The following is a 10,932-nucleotide window of genomic DNA, read 5'->3' as shown; positions in this document are numbered from 1 at the left end:
CACTTTATTATTGCTTTGCTTTTTTTACTTTTCACTTTGCATCTCTATACCAAAAATACCAAAAATATTATTTATCATCTCTATCAGATCTCACTTTCGTAAGTGACCGTGAAGGGATTGACAACCCCTAAGCGCGTTGGTTGTGTTGAGCTATTGTTTTTGTGTAGGTACGAGGGACTCGCGCGTAGCCTCCTACTGGATTGATACCTTGGTTCTCAAAAACTAAGGGAAATACTTATGCTACTTTGCTACATCATCCTCTCCTCTTCGGGGAAATCCGACACAGTGCTCAAGAGGTAGCAAGAAGAATTTCTGGCGTCGTTGCCGGGGAGGTCTACGCAAAAGTTAACATACCAAGTACCCATCACAATCCCTATCTCCCGCATTACATTACTTGCCATTTGCCTCTCGTTTTCCTCTCCCCCCCACTTCACCCTTGCCGTTTTATTCGCCCTCTCTCTCTATCCTCCCTCTCTTTCACTATTTGCCTCTTTTTGCCCTTTTGCCTTTTGTTTGCTCGTGTGTTGGATTGCTTGTTTGTCGCGATGGCTCAAGATAATACCAAATTGTGTGACTTCACCAATACCAACAATAATGATTTCCTTAGCATTCCGATTGCTCTTCTTACCGATGCTGAATCTTGTGAAATTAATGCTCCTTTGCTGAATCTTGTCATGAAAGATCCGTTCTCCGGCCTTCCTAGTGAAGATGCCGCTACCCATCTTAATAGCTTCGTTGATTTGTGTGACATGCAAAAGAAGAAAGATGTCGATAATGATATTGTTAAATTGAAGTTATTTCCTTTTTCGCTTAGAGATCGTGCTAAAGCTTGGTTTTCATCTTTGCCTAAAAATAGTATTGATTCATGGAACAAGTGCAAAGATGCTTTTATCTCTAAGTATTTTCCTCCCGCTAAGATCATCTCTCTTAGAAACGATATTATGAATTTTAAGCAACTTGATCATGAACATGTTGCACAAGCTTGGGAGAGAATGAAATTAATGATACGTAATTGCCCTACTCATGGTTTAAATTTGTGGATGATTATACAAAAAATTTATGCCGAATTGAACTTTGCTTCTAGAAATCTTTTGGATTCGGCCGCGGGAGGCACTTTTATGGAAATCACTTTAGGAGATGCTACTAAACTCCTAGATAATATTATGGTTAATTATTCTCAATGGCACACTCAAAGATCCACTAATAAAAAGGTGCATGCGATAGAAGAAATTAATGTTTTGAGTGGGAAGATGGATGAACTTATAAAATTATTTGCTACTAAGAGTGTTTCATCTGATCCTAATGATATGCATTTTTCTACTTTGATTGAGAATAATAATGAATCTATGGATGTGAATTTTGTTGGTAGGAACAATTTTTGTAACAACGCGTATAGAGGAAATTTCAATCCTAGGCCTTATCCTAGTAATCCCTCTAATAATTATGGTAATTCCTACAACAATTCTTATGGAAATTATAATAAGATTCCCTCTGATTTTGAATCTAATATTAAAGAATTTGTTTCTTCGCAACAGAATTTTAATGCTATGATTGAAGAAAAATTGCTTAAGATTGATGATTTGGCTAGGAACGTTGATAGAATTGCTCTTGATGTTGATTCTTTAAAACTTAGATCTATTCCACCTAAGCATGATATCAATGAGTCTCTCAAAGCCATGAGAATTTCCATTGATGAGTGCAAGGAAAGAACCGCTAGGACGCGTGCTATGAAAGATGCCTTTATTAAAGCGTGTTCTTCCAATTCCTATGAAAATAATGATGAAGATCTAAAAGTTATTGATGTGTACCCTATTAAATCTTTGTTTTGCAATATGAATCTTGATAATGATGGGACTTAATATGATCCACCTATACCTAGAAAGCATTCTAAAAATTCGGAGTATTTAGATCTTGATGGTGAAATTGATAAAAGTGGGATTAAAAGAAATAAAACCCTAGATGATGCTAAACCCACTATATTGGATTTCAAGGAATTTAATTATGAAAATTGCTCTTTGATTGATTGTATTTCCTTTTTGCAATCCGTGCTAAATTCTCCTCATGCTTATAGTCAAAATAAAGCCTTTACCGAACATATCGTTGATGCCTTGATGCAATCTTATGAAGAAAAACTTGAGTTGAAAGTTTCTATCCCTAGAAAACTTTATGATGAGTGGGAACCTACTATTAAAATTAAAATTAAAGATTATATGAGTTTTATGCTTTGTGTGATTTGGGTTCTAGTGTCTCTACTATTCCCAAAACTTTGTGTGATTTGCTAGATTTCCGTGATTTTGATGATTTCTCTCTAAACTTGCATCTTGCGGATTCCACTATTAAGAAACCTATGGGAAGAATTAATGATGTTCTTATTGTTGCAAATAGGAATTATGTGCCCGTAGATTTTATCGTTCTTGATATAGATTGCAATCCTTCTTGCCCTATTATTCTCGGTAGACCTTTCCTTAGAACGGTTGGTGCAATTATTGATATGAAGGAAGGGAATATTAGATTTCAATTTCCATTAAAAAACGGCATGGAACACTTACCTAGAAATAAAATAAAATTACCATATGAATCTATCATGAGAGCCACTTATGGATTGCCTACCAAAGATGGCAATACCTAGATCTATTCTTGCTTGTTATGCCTAGCTAGGGGCGTTAAACGATAGCGCTTGTTGGGAGGAAACCCAATTTTATTTTTATTCCTTGCTTTTTGCTCCTGTTTATTAATAAATAAATTATTTAGCCTCTTTTTTGGTTGTGTTTTTTGTGTTTAATTATTGTTTGTGCCAAGTAGAACCGTTGGGAAGACTTGGGGAAAGTCTTGTTGAACTTGCTGTAAAAAACAGAAACTTTAGCGCTCACGAGAACTGCTGTAATTTTTATTTAGAAAATCCTATTTAGTTAATTCTTTTTGAAGATGATTAATAGATAAATTCCTCACGTCCAACAATTTATTTTATAATTTTTGGGGGTCCATATCATGCGCTAGCTACAGATTACTACAGACTGTTCTGTTTTGACAGATTCTGTTTTGTGTGTGTTGTTTGCTTATTTTGATGAATCTATGGCTAGTAAAATAGTTTATAAACCATACAGAAGTTGGAATACAGTAGGTATAACACCCATATAAATAAAGAATGAGTTCATTACAGTACCTTGAAGTGGTCTTTTGTTTCTTTCGCTAAAGGAGCTCATGAGTTTTCTACTTTAAGTTTTGTGTTGTGAAGTTTTCAAGTTTTGGGTAAAGATTTGATGGATTATGGAACAAGGAGTGGCAAGAGCCTAAGCTTGGGGATTCCCATGGCACCCCCAAGATAATCTAAGGACACCTAAAAGCCAAAGCTTGGGGATGCCCCGGAAGGCATCCCCTCTTTCATCTACTTCTATCGGTAACTTTACTTGGAGCTATATTTTTATTCACCACATGATATGTGTTTTGCTTGGAGAGTCTTTTATGATTTGAGTCTTTGCTTGTTAGTCTACCACAATCATCCTTGCTGTACACACCTTTCGAGAGAGCCATACATAATTTGGAATTTGATAGAATACTCTATGTGCTTCACTTATATCTTTTGAGCTTTATAGTTTTACTCTATGTGCTTCGCTTATATATTTTGAGTTATATAATTTTGCTCTAGTGCTTCACTTATATCTTTAAGAGCGCGGTGGTGGATTTGTTTTATAGAAACTATTGATCTCTCATGCTTCACTTCGATTATTTTGAGAGTCTTAATAGCATGGTAATTTGCTTAAAATCCTAATATGCTTGGTATGCAAGATTAATAATAAAACTTTCTTATGAGTGTGTTGAATACTAAGAGAAGTTTGATGCTTGATGATTGTTTTGAGACATGGAGTTAATAATATCAAAGTCGTGTTAGTTGAGTAGTTGTGAAATTGAGAAATACTTGTGTTGAGGTTTGCATGTCTCGTAGCATGCACGTATGGTAAACGTTATGCAACAAATTTGAAACATGAGGTGTTATTTGATTGTCTTCCTTATGAGTGGCGGTCGGGGACGAGCGATGGTCTTTTCCTACCAATCTATCCCCCTAGGAGCATGCGCGTAGTACCGAGGTTTTTGATGACTTGTAGATTTTTTTCAATAAGTATGTGAGTTCTTTATGACTAATGTTGAGTCCATGGATTACACGCACTCTCACCCTTCCATCCTTGCTAGCCTCTTCGGTACCGTGCATTGCCCTTTCTCACATTGAGAGTTGGCGCAAACTTCGCCGGTGCATCCAAACCCCGTGATATGATACGCTCTTTCACACATAAACCTCCTTATATCTTCCTCAAAACAGCCACCATACCTACCTATTATGGCATTTCCATAGCCATTCCGAGATATATTGCCATGCAAACTTTCCATCATTCCGTTCATCATGACACATTCATCATTGTCATATTGCTTAGCATGATCATGTAGTTGACATAGTATTTGTGGCAAAGCCACCGTTCATAATTCTTTCATACATGTTACTCTTGGTTCATTGCATATCCCGGTACACCGCCGGAGGCATTCATATAGAGTCATCTTTGTTCTAGTATCGAGTTGTAATCATTGAGATGTAAATAAATAGAAGTGTGATGATCATCATTTTCTAGGCATTGTCCCAAGTGAGGAATATAAAAAAAAGAGGAAAGGACATAAAAAAGAGAAGGCCCAAAAAAAGAGAGAAAGGCCATAAAAAAGAAAAGGCCCAAAAAATGAGAGAAAAAGAGAGAAGGGACAATGTTACTATCCTTTGCCACACTTGTGCTTCAAAGTAGCACCATGATCTTCATAGTATAGAGTCTCTCATGTTATCACTTCATATACTAGTGGGAATTTTTCATTATAGAACTTGGCTTGTATATTCCAACAATGGGCCTCCTCAAGTGCCCTAGGTCTTCGTGAACAAGCAAGTTGGATGCACACCCACTAGTTTCTTTTGTTGAGCTTTCATACATTTATAGCTCTAGTGCATCTGTTGCATGGCAATCCCTACTCCTTGCATTAACATCAATCAGTGGGCATCTCCATAGCCCATTGATTAGCCTCGTTGATGTGAGACTTACTTCTTTTTTGTCTTCTCCACATAACCCCCCTCATTATATTCTATTCCACCTATAGTGCTATGTCCATGGCTCGCGCTCATATATTGCGTGAAAGTTTATAGGTTTGAGATTACTAAAGTATGAAACAATTGCTTGACTTGTCATCGGGGTTGTGCATGATGATAGCATTCTTGTGTGACGAAAATGAAACATGACTAAACCATATGATTTCGTAGGGATGAACTTTCTTTGGCCATGTTATTTTGAGAAGACATAATTGCTTAGTTAGTATGCTTGAAGTATTATCATTTTTTATGTCAATATGAACTTTTGTCTTGAATCTTTCGGATCTGAATATTCATACCACAATTAAGAAGAATTACATTAAAATTATGCCAAGTAGCACTCTGCATCAAAAATTCTGTTTTTATCATTTACCTACTCGAGGACGAGCAGGAATTAAGCTTGGGGATGCTTGATACGTCTCCAACGTATCTATAATTTTTGATTGCTCCATGCTATATTATCTACTGTTTTGGACATTATTGGGATTTATTATCCACTTTTATATTATTTTTGGGACTAACCTATTAACCGGAGGCCCGGCCCAGAATTGATGTTTTTTGCCTGTTTTAGGGTTTCGAAGAAAAGGAATATCAAACGGAGTCCAAACAGAATGAAACCTTCGGGAACGCGATTTTCTCATCAGATAAGACCCAGGAGACTTGGCCCCTCCGTCAAGAAAGCCACGAGGCGGTCACGAGGGTGGAGGGTGCCCCCCTAGGGCATGCCCCCTGCCTTGTGGGCCCCTCGAAGCTCCACCGGCGTACTTCTTCCTCCCATATATATACACGTATCCCCAAACGATCAGAACAGGAACCAAAAACCTAATTCCACTGCTGCAACTTTCTGTATCCACGAGATCCCATCTTGGGGCCTATTCCGGAGCTCCGCCGGAGGGGGCATCAATCACGGAGGGCTTCTACATCATCAACCAAGCCCCTCCGATGAAGTGTGAGTAGTTTACTTCAGACCTACGGGTCCATAGTTAGTAGCTAGATGGCTTCTTCTCTCTTTTTGGATCTCAATACAATGTTCTCCCCCTCTCTCATGGAGATCTATTCGATGTAATCTTCTTTTTGCGGTGTGTTTGTTGAGACCGATGAATTGTGGGTTTATGATCCAGTCTATCTATGAATAATATTTGAATCTTCTCTGAATTCTTTTATGTATGATTGGTTATCTTTGCAAGTCTCTTCGACTTATCAGTTTGGTTTGGCCTACTAGATTGGTTTTTCTTGCCATGGGAGAAGTGCTTAGTTTTGGGTTCGATCTTGCGGTGTCCTTTCCCAGTGACACAAGGGGTAGCAAGGCACGTATTGTATTGTTGCCATCGAGGATAACAAGATGGGGTTTTTATCATATTGCATGAAACTATCCCTCTACATCATGTCATCTTGCTTAAGGCGTTACTCTGTTTTTAACTTAATACTCTAGATGCATGCTGGATAGCGGTCGATGAGTGGAGTAATAGTAGTAGATGCAGGCAGGAGTCGGTCTACTTGTCTCGGACGTGATGCCTATATACATGATCATACCTAGATATTCTCATAACTATGCTCAATTCTGTCAATTGCTCAACAGTAATATGTTCACCCACCGTAGAATACTTATGCTCTTGAGAGAAGCCACTAGTGAAACCTATGGCCCCCGGATCTCTTTCTTATCATATCAATCTCCATTACTTTATTATTGCTTTGCTTTTTTACTTTGCCTTTTACTTTTCACTTTGCATCTCTATACCAAAAATACCAAAAATATTATTTATCATCTCTATCAGATCTCACTTTCATAAGTGACCGTGAAGGGATTGACAACCCCTAAGCGCGTTGGTTGAGTTGAGCTATTGTTTTTGTGTAGGTATGAGGGACTTGCGTGTAGCCTCCTACTGGATTGATACCTTGGTTCTCAAAAACTGAGGGAAATACTTACGCTACTTTGCTGCATCATCCTCTCCTCTTCGGGGAAATCCAACGCAGTGCTTAAGAGGTAGCAGACGGTGATGTACTTCCGTCGCTTCAACGCCCGAAGATGTTGCTGCCGCTGGGGGATCCCTTCCTCTTGCGGAGCTCCTCGAAGTCCATGCAAAGGCGACCGAAGCACTGGACGTGATGGCCGGCGTGCGGCGGAGCCGAAGAAGAACCAAGAGGGATAGCCTTAGGGGAGCCTGGTTGTGGCGAATAGCCCGGCTCTTCCTCGCTGCGACCTCCCGAGGCCCCTGGAGTCTCGGGAGACGCATGCCGCATCTCGTCAACAATCGGCGCCTCAGCAGGGGCGTCGCAACCTCCCGAGGACGACGCCCCCGGATCACCGCTTGGCATGTGCTCCTCAACATCTGAGCAGCCGGCACCCATCGCCGCTCACTCCCCCGCACCGTCACATGGGGCGAGCTCAGCATCAGCGGCAAAGAATGGGACCATGATGACTGGATTCTCGTAGGGCCCCACCAAGCAAATTGGGCGCAACCCCCACTCATCAAAGGAAGGCATGTTTGCGGAAAAGGTGACCTTGTTCTCGGGCGGTACAGCATGCAGCTTTTCTTGGGCATCTCGTCCGGCAGAGGGACACCAGATAGGACCGTGAGCACCGTTTGCCGCACAGCGAGAGGGAGCCCCTCCTCCTGAACCATCATGTTGTCCTGACTGCTGAGCAAGTCCCACATCGGGAGAGAATGGCGCTAAAGCGGAGCAACTCGATGCCTGACGAACTCCCTCACCACCATGGGCGCGGTCACACCAAGGTCCTTCAACCACCGCAGCCTGGCCTAGACGGGGGCAAGGCAGGGGCTCGTGAGCTTCTAATGGCCCCATCCAAAGTTTGGAATGGCAGGCCCCACCGGAGCTTGGAGCAGAGGGTTGAGCACGCCGGTATCAACAAACACCCATCGCGTGAGGAACTCGCTCGCGGATGAAGGGAGCTCGAAGTCGATCCCCATGCCTGCTGTCGCAGCCACGGCCTGGAAGCCCACACACCCTGAGCTCTGTCGGGCACCGGTAAGATGCAACGAGAAGAAGTGGCGGAGGAGCACCGCGGAGGGGGAAATGCCCACCATGTCCTCACACACAAAAGCGAAGACGGCAAGAAGGGTCACAGGTTGAGGGTCGAGATGGAGCATGTGGATCAGATAGTGCTCGAGCACCGCGTTGAAGAAGGCGGAGAAGGAAGGAAGCAGGCCAGCCCAGAGGGCATCGATGAAGATCGGAACCTTGGTGACTGCCCGGGCCATGCTGGGGCGAGACGCAGGCCAGGCCGGCGTCTCTCCCCACTCATTGAAGCCGAAGGCAAGCATGGGGCGCACCTTGCCCATGGCCTCGTCGTTGAGCACCCTAGGTCGGCCGAGCGCCGGCTCGAAGGATGGGGGCGCAGTTAGCGAGGGCAGAGGTTTCTTCCCCTTGTCGGCTTGCTTCGGTGCCATGACGGTGAAGCGGGCGGAGCACTGGTCGGATTGAGGAGGCGGAGCAGGGCGTCGAGGAAGCAGGGAGATTGGAAGATTGGAAGAGTCAAGCGCGGAGAGGGAAGAATAACTGTGCAAGAAGCGGGGCCGCATAGCCAGGCGGATTCAAAGGCAGCATGGGGAAGCAGAGACGCCCACGTCCAATCAACCGCCACGCGTCAACCGAGGCCGCGGGCTTTTAGGGCCCGCGGTGCTTCAAGCTTGACCCTTGGCTTCGCCGTGCAGCCAAGCCCGAGCGCACCTTGGGCCCGGCGGCTACTTTCGGTGTTCTGGGAATGGGGGTCCCCAGACTTGCCTCCCTGCGGCCCGCGGCGTGGCAGAGCTAGCAGGCCGTACGACCCGTCTTCACCAACAAAGCATCCAAGACCCTCACGAGGGGCCAAGCCTTGCGAGGCGGACGACGCAAGACCTCCTCTGGAGTGGCTTAGCTAGGCAGGCTCACGAGGAGCGGAGATATCAAGGCAAGGCGAACCTCACGAGGCTCTCGTGACATGAGCCATGAAGATCGGCACCAGGCGGGCGCCAGCGCTATAACGCCCTCAATGCGGCTATATCTCCTACGTGTCGAAGCACGACTTAGAGGCATAACTGCATTGAAAGCAATGTGCAAGTAAGGTAATCTTCACAACAACCCATGTAAATAGATAAAAGGGGAAAAAGGTACATAGTTGGCTTACACTCGCCACGTCACACAAATACATGAATAACATTACAATCATCCAATACACTCATGGTCCGACTACGGTACCAAAATAAAGATCAACCCCCACATGCGACAAGACACCGATCGCCCCAACTGGGCACCACTACTGATCATCTGGGAAAGACACGTAGTAACGCCGAGAGTCTTCATCGAACTCCCACTTGAGCTCAAGCGCATCGTCTGGAACGGTATCATCGGTCCCTGCATCTGGTTTGGAAGTAATATGTGAGTCACGGGGACTCAGTAATCTCGCACCCTCGCGATCAAGACTATTTAAGCTGATAGGTAAAGGCAAGGTAATATGTGGAGTTGCAGCAAGCGACTAGCATATATGGTGGCTAACCTGTTCGCAAAAGAGAGCGAGAAGAGAAGGCAAAAGCACGGTCGAACAACTATGATCAAGAAGTGATCCTAGAACAACCTACGTCAAGCATTACTCCAACACCGTGTTCACTTCCCGGACTCCGCCGAGAAGAGACCATCACGGTTACACACACGGTTGATTCATTTTAATTAAGTTAAGTTTCATGTTATCTACAACCGGACATTAACAAATTCCCATCTGCCCATAACCGCGGGCACGGCTTTCGAAAGTTCAAATCCCTGCAGGGGAGTCCCAACTTAGCCCATCACAAGCTCTCACGGTCAATGAAGGATATTCCTTCTCTCGAGACATTCCGATCAGACTCGGCATCCCGGTTACAAGACATCCTCAACAATGGTAAAACAAGTCCAGCAACACCACCCGAATGTGTCGACAAATCCCGATAGGAGCTGCACATATCTCGTTCTCAGGGCACACTCAGATGAGCGCTCCATACAACTAAAACCAAACCTCGAGTTTCCCCGAGGGGGCGCTGCACAGGGCTCTAGTTTGGACCAACACTCAGAGGAGCACTGGCCCGGGGGGTTTAAATAAAGATGACCCTCGGGCTCCGGAAACCCAAGGGAAAAAAAGTCTAGGTGGCAAATGGTAAAACCAAGGTTGGGCATTGCTGGAGGAGTTTTATTCAAGGCGAACTGTCAAGGGGTTCCCATTATAACCCAACCGCGTAAGGAACGCAAAATCCGGGAACATAACATCGATATGACGGAAACTAGGGCGGCAAGAGTGGAACAAAACACTAGGCAAAAGGCCGAGCCTTCCACCCTTTACCAAGTATATAGGTGCATTAAGATAAACAAGATAATATGGTGATATCCCAACAATAAACAATGTTCCAACAAGGAACGATCTCCAATCTTCACATGCAACTAGCAATGCTATAAGAGGGGCTGAGCAAAGCGGTAACATAGCCAATCAATGGTTTGCTAGGACATGGTAGGTTAGAGGTTTGACATGGCAATTTGGGAGGCATGATAAGAAAGTGGTAGGTATCGTAGCATAGGCATAGCAAAAGAGCGAGCATCTAGCAAGCAAAGATAGAAGTGATTTCGAGGGTATGATCATCTTGTCTGCAAAGTTCTCATAGTTGACTTGATCCTCGTAAGCGAACTCAATGGGCTCCTCGTTCACGAACTCGTCTCCTGGCTCTACCCAAACAAGAACAACAAGCAAACGGAACACAATCAACCACGTGCAATGCTCAAACAACATGATGCAAGCATGGTATGATATGCGGGATGCGGTATGTGATGCATATGCAAGATTTGACAAGGAATGA

The sequence above is a fragment of the Triticum dicoccoides genome, chromosome 3A (genome assembly GCF_002162155.2).
Source record: "Triticum dicoccoides isolate Atlit2015 ecotype Zavitan chromosome 3A, WEW_v2.0, whole genome shotgun sequence".
NCBI lineage: Eukaryota > Viridiplantae > Streptophyta > Magnoliopsida > Poales > Poaceae > Triticum > Triticum dicoccoides.
The sequence above is the reverse complement of the archived record's forward strand: the minus strand, read 5'-3'. Positions refer to the sequence as shown.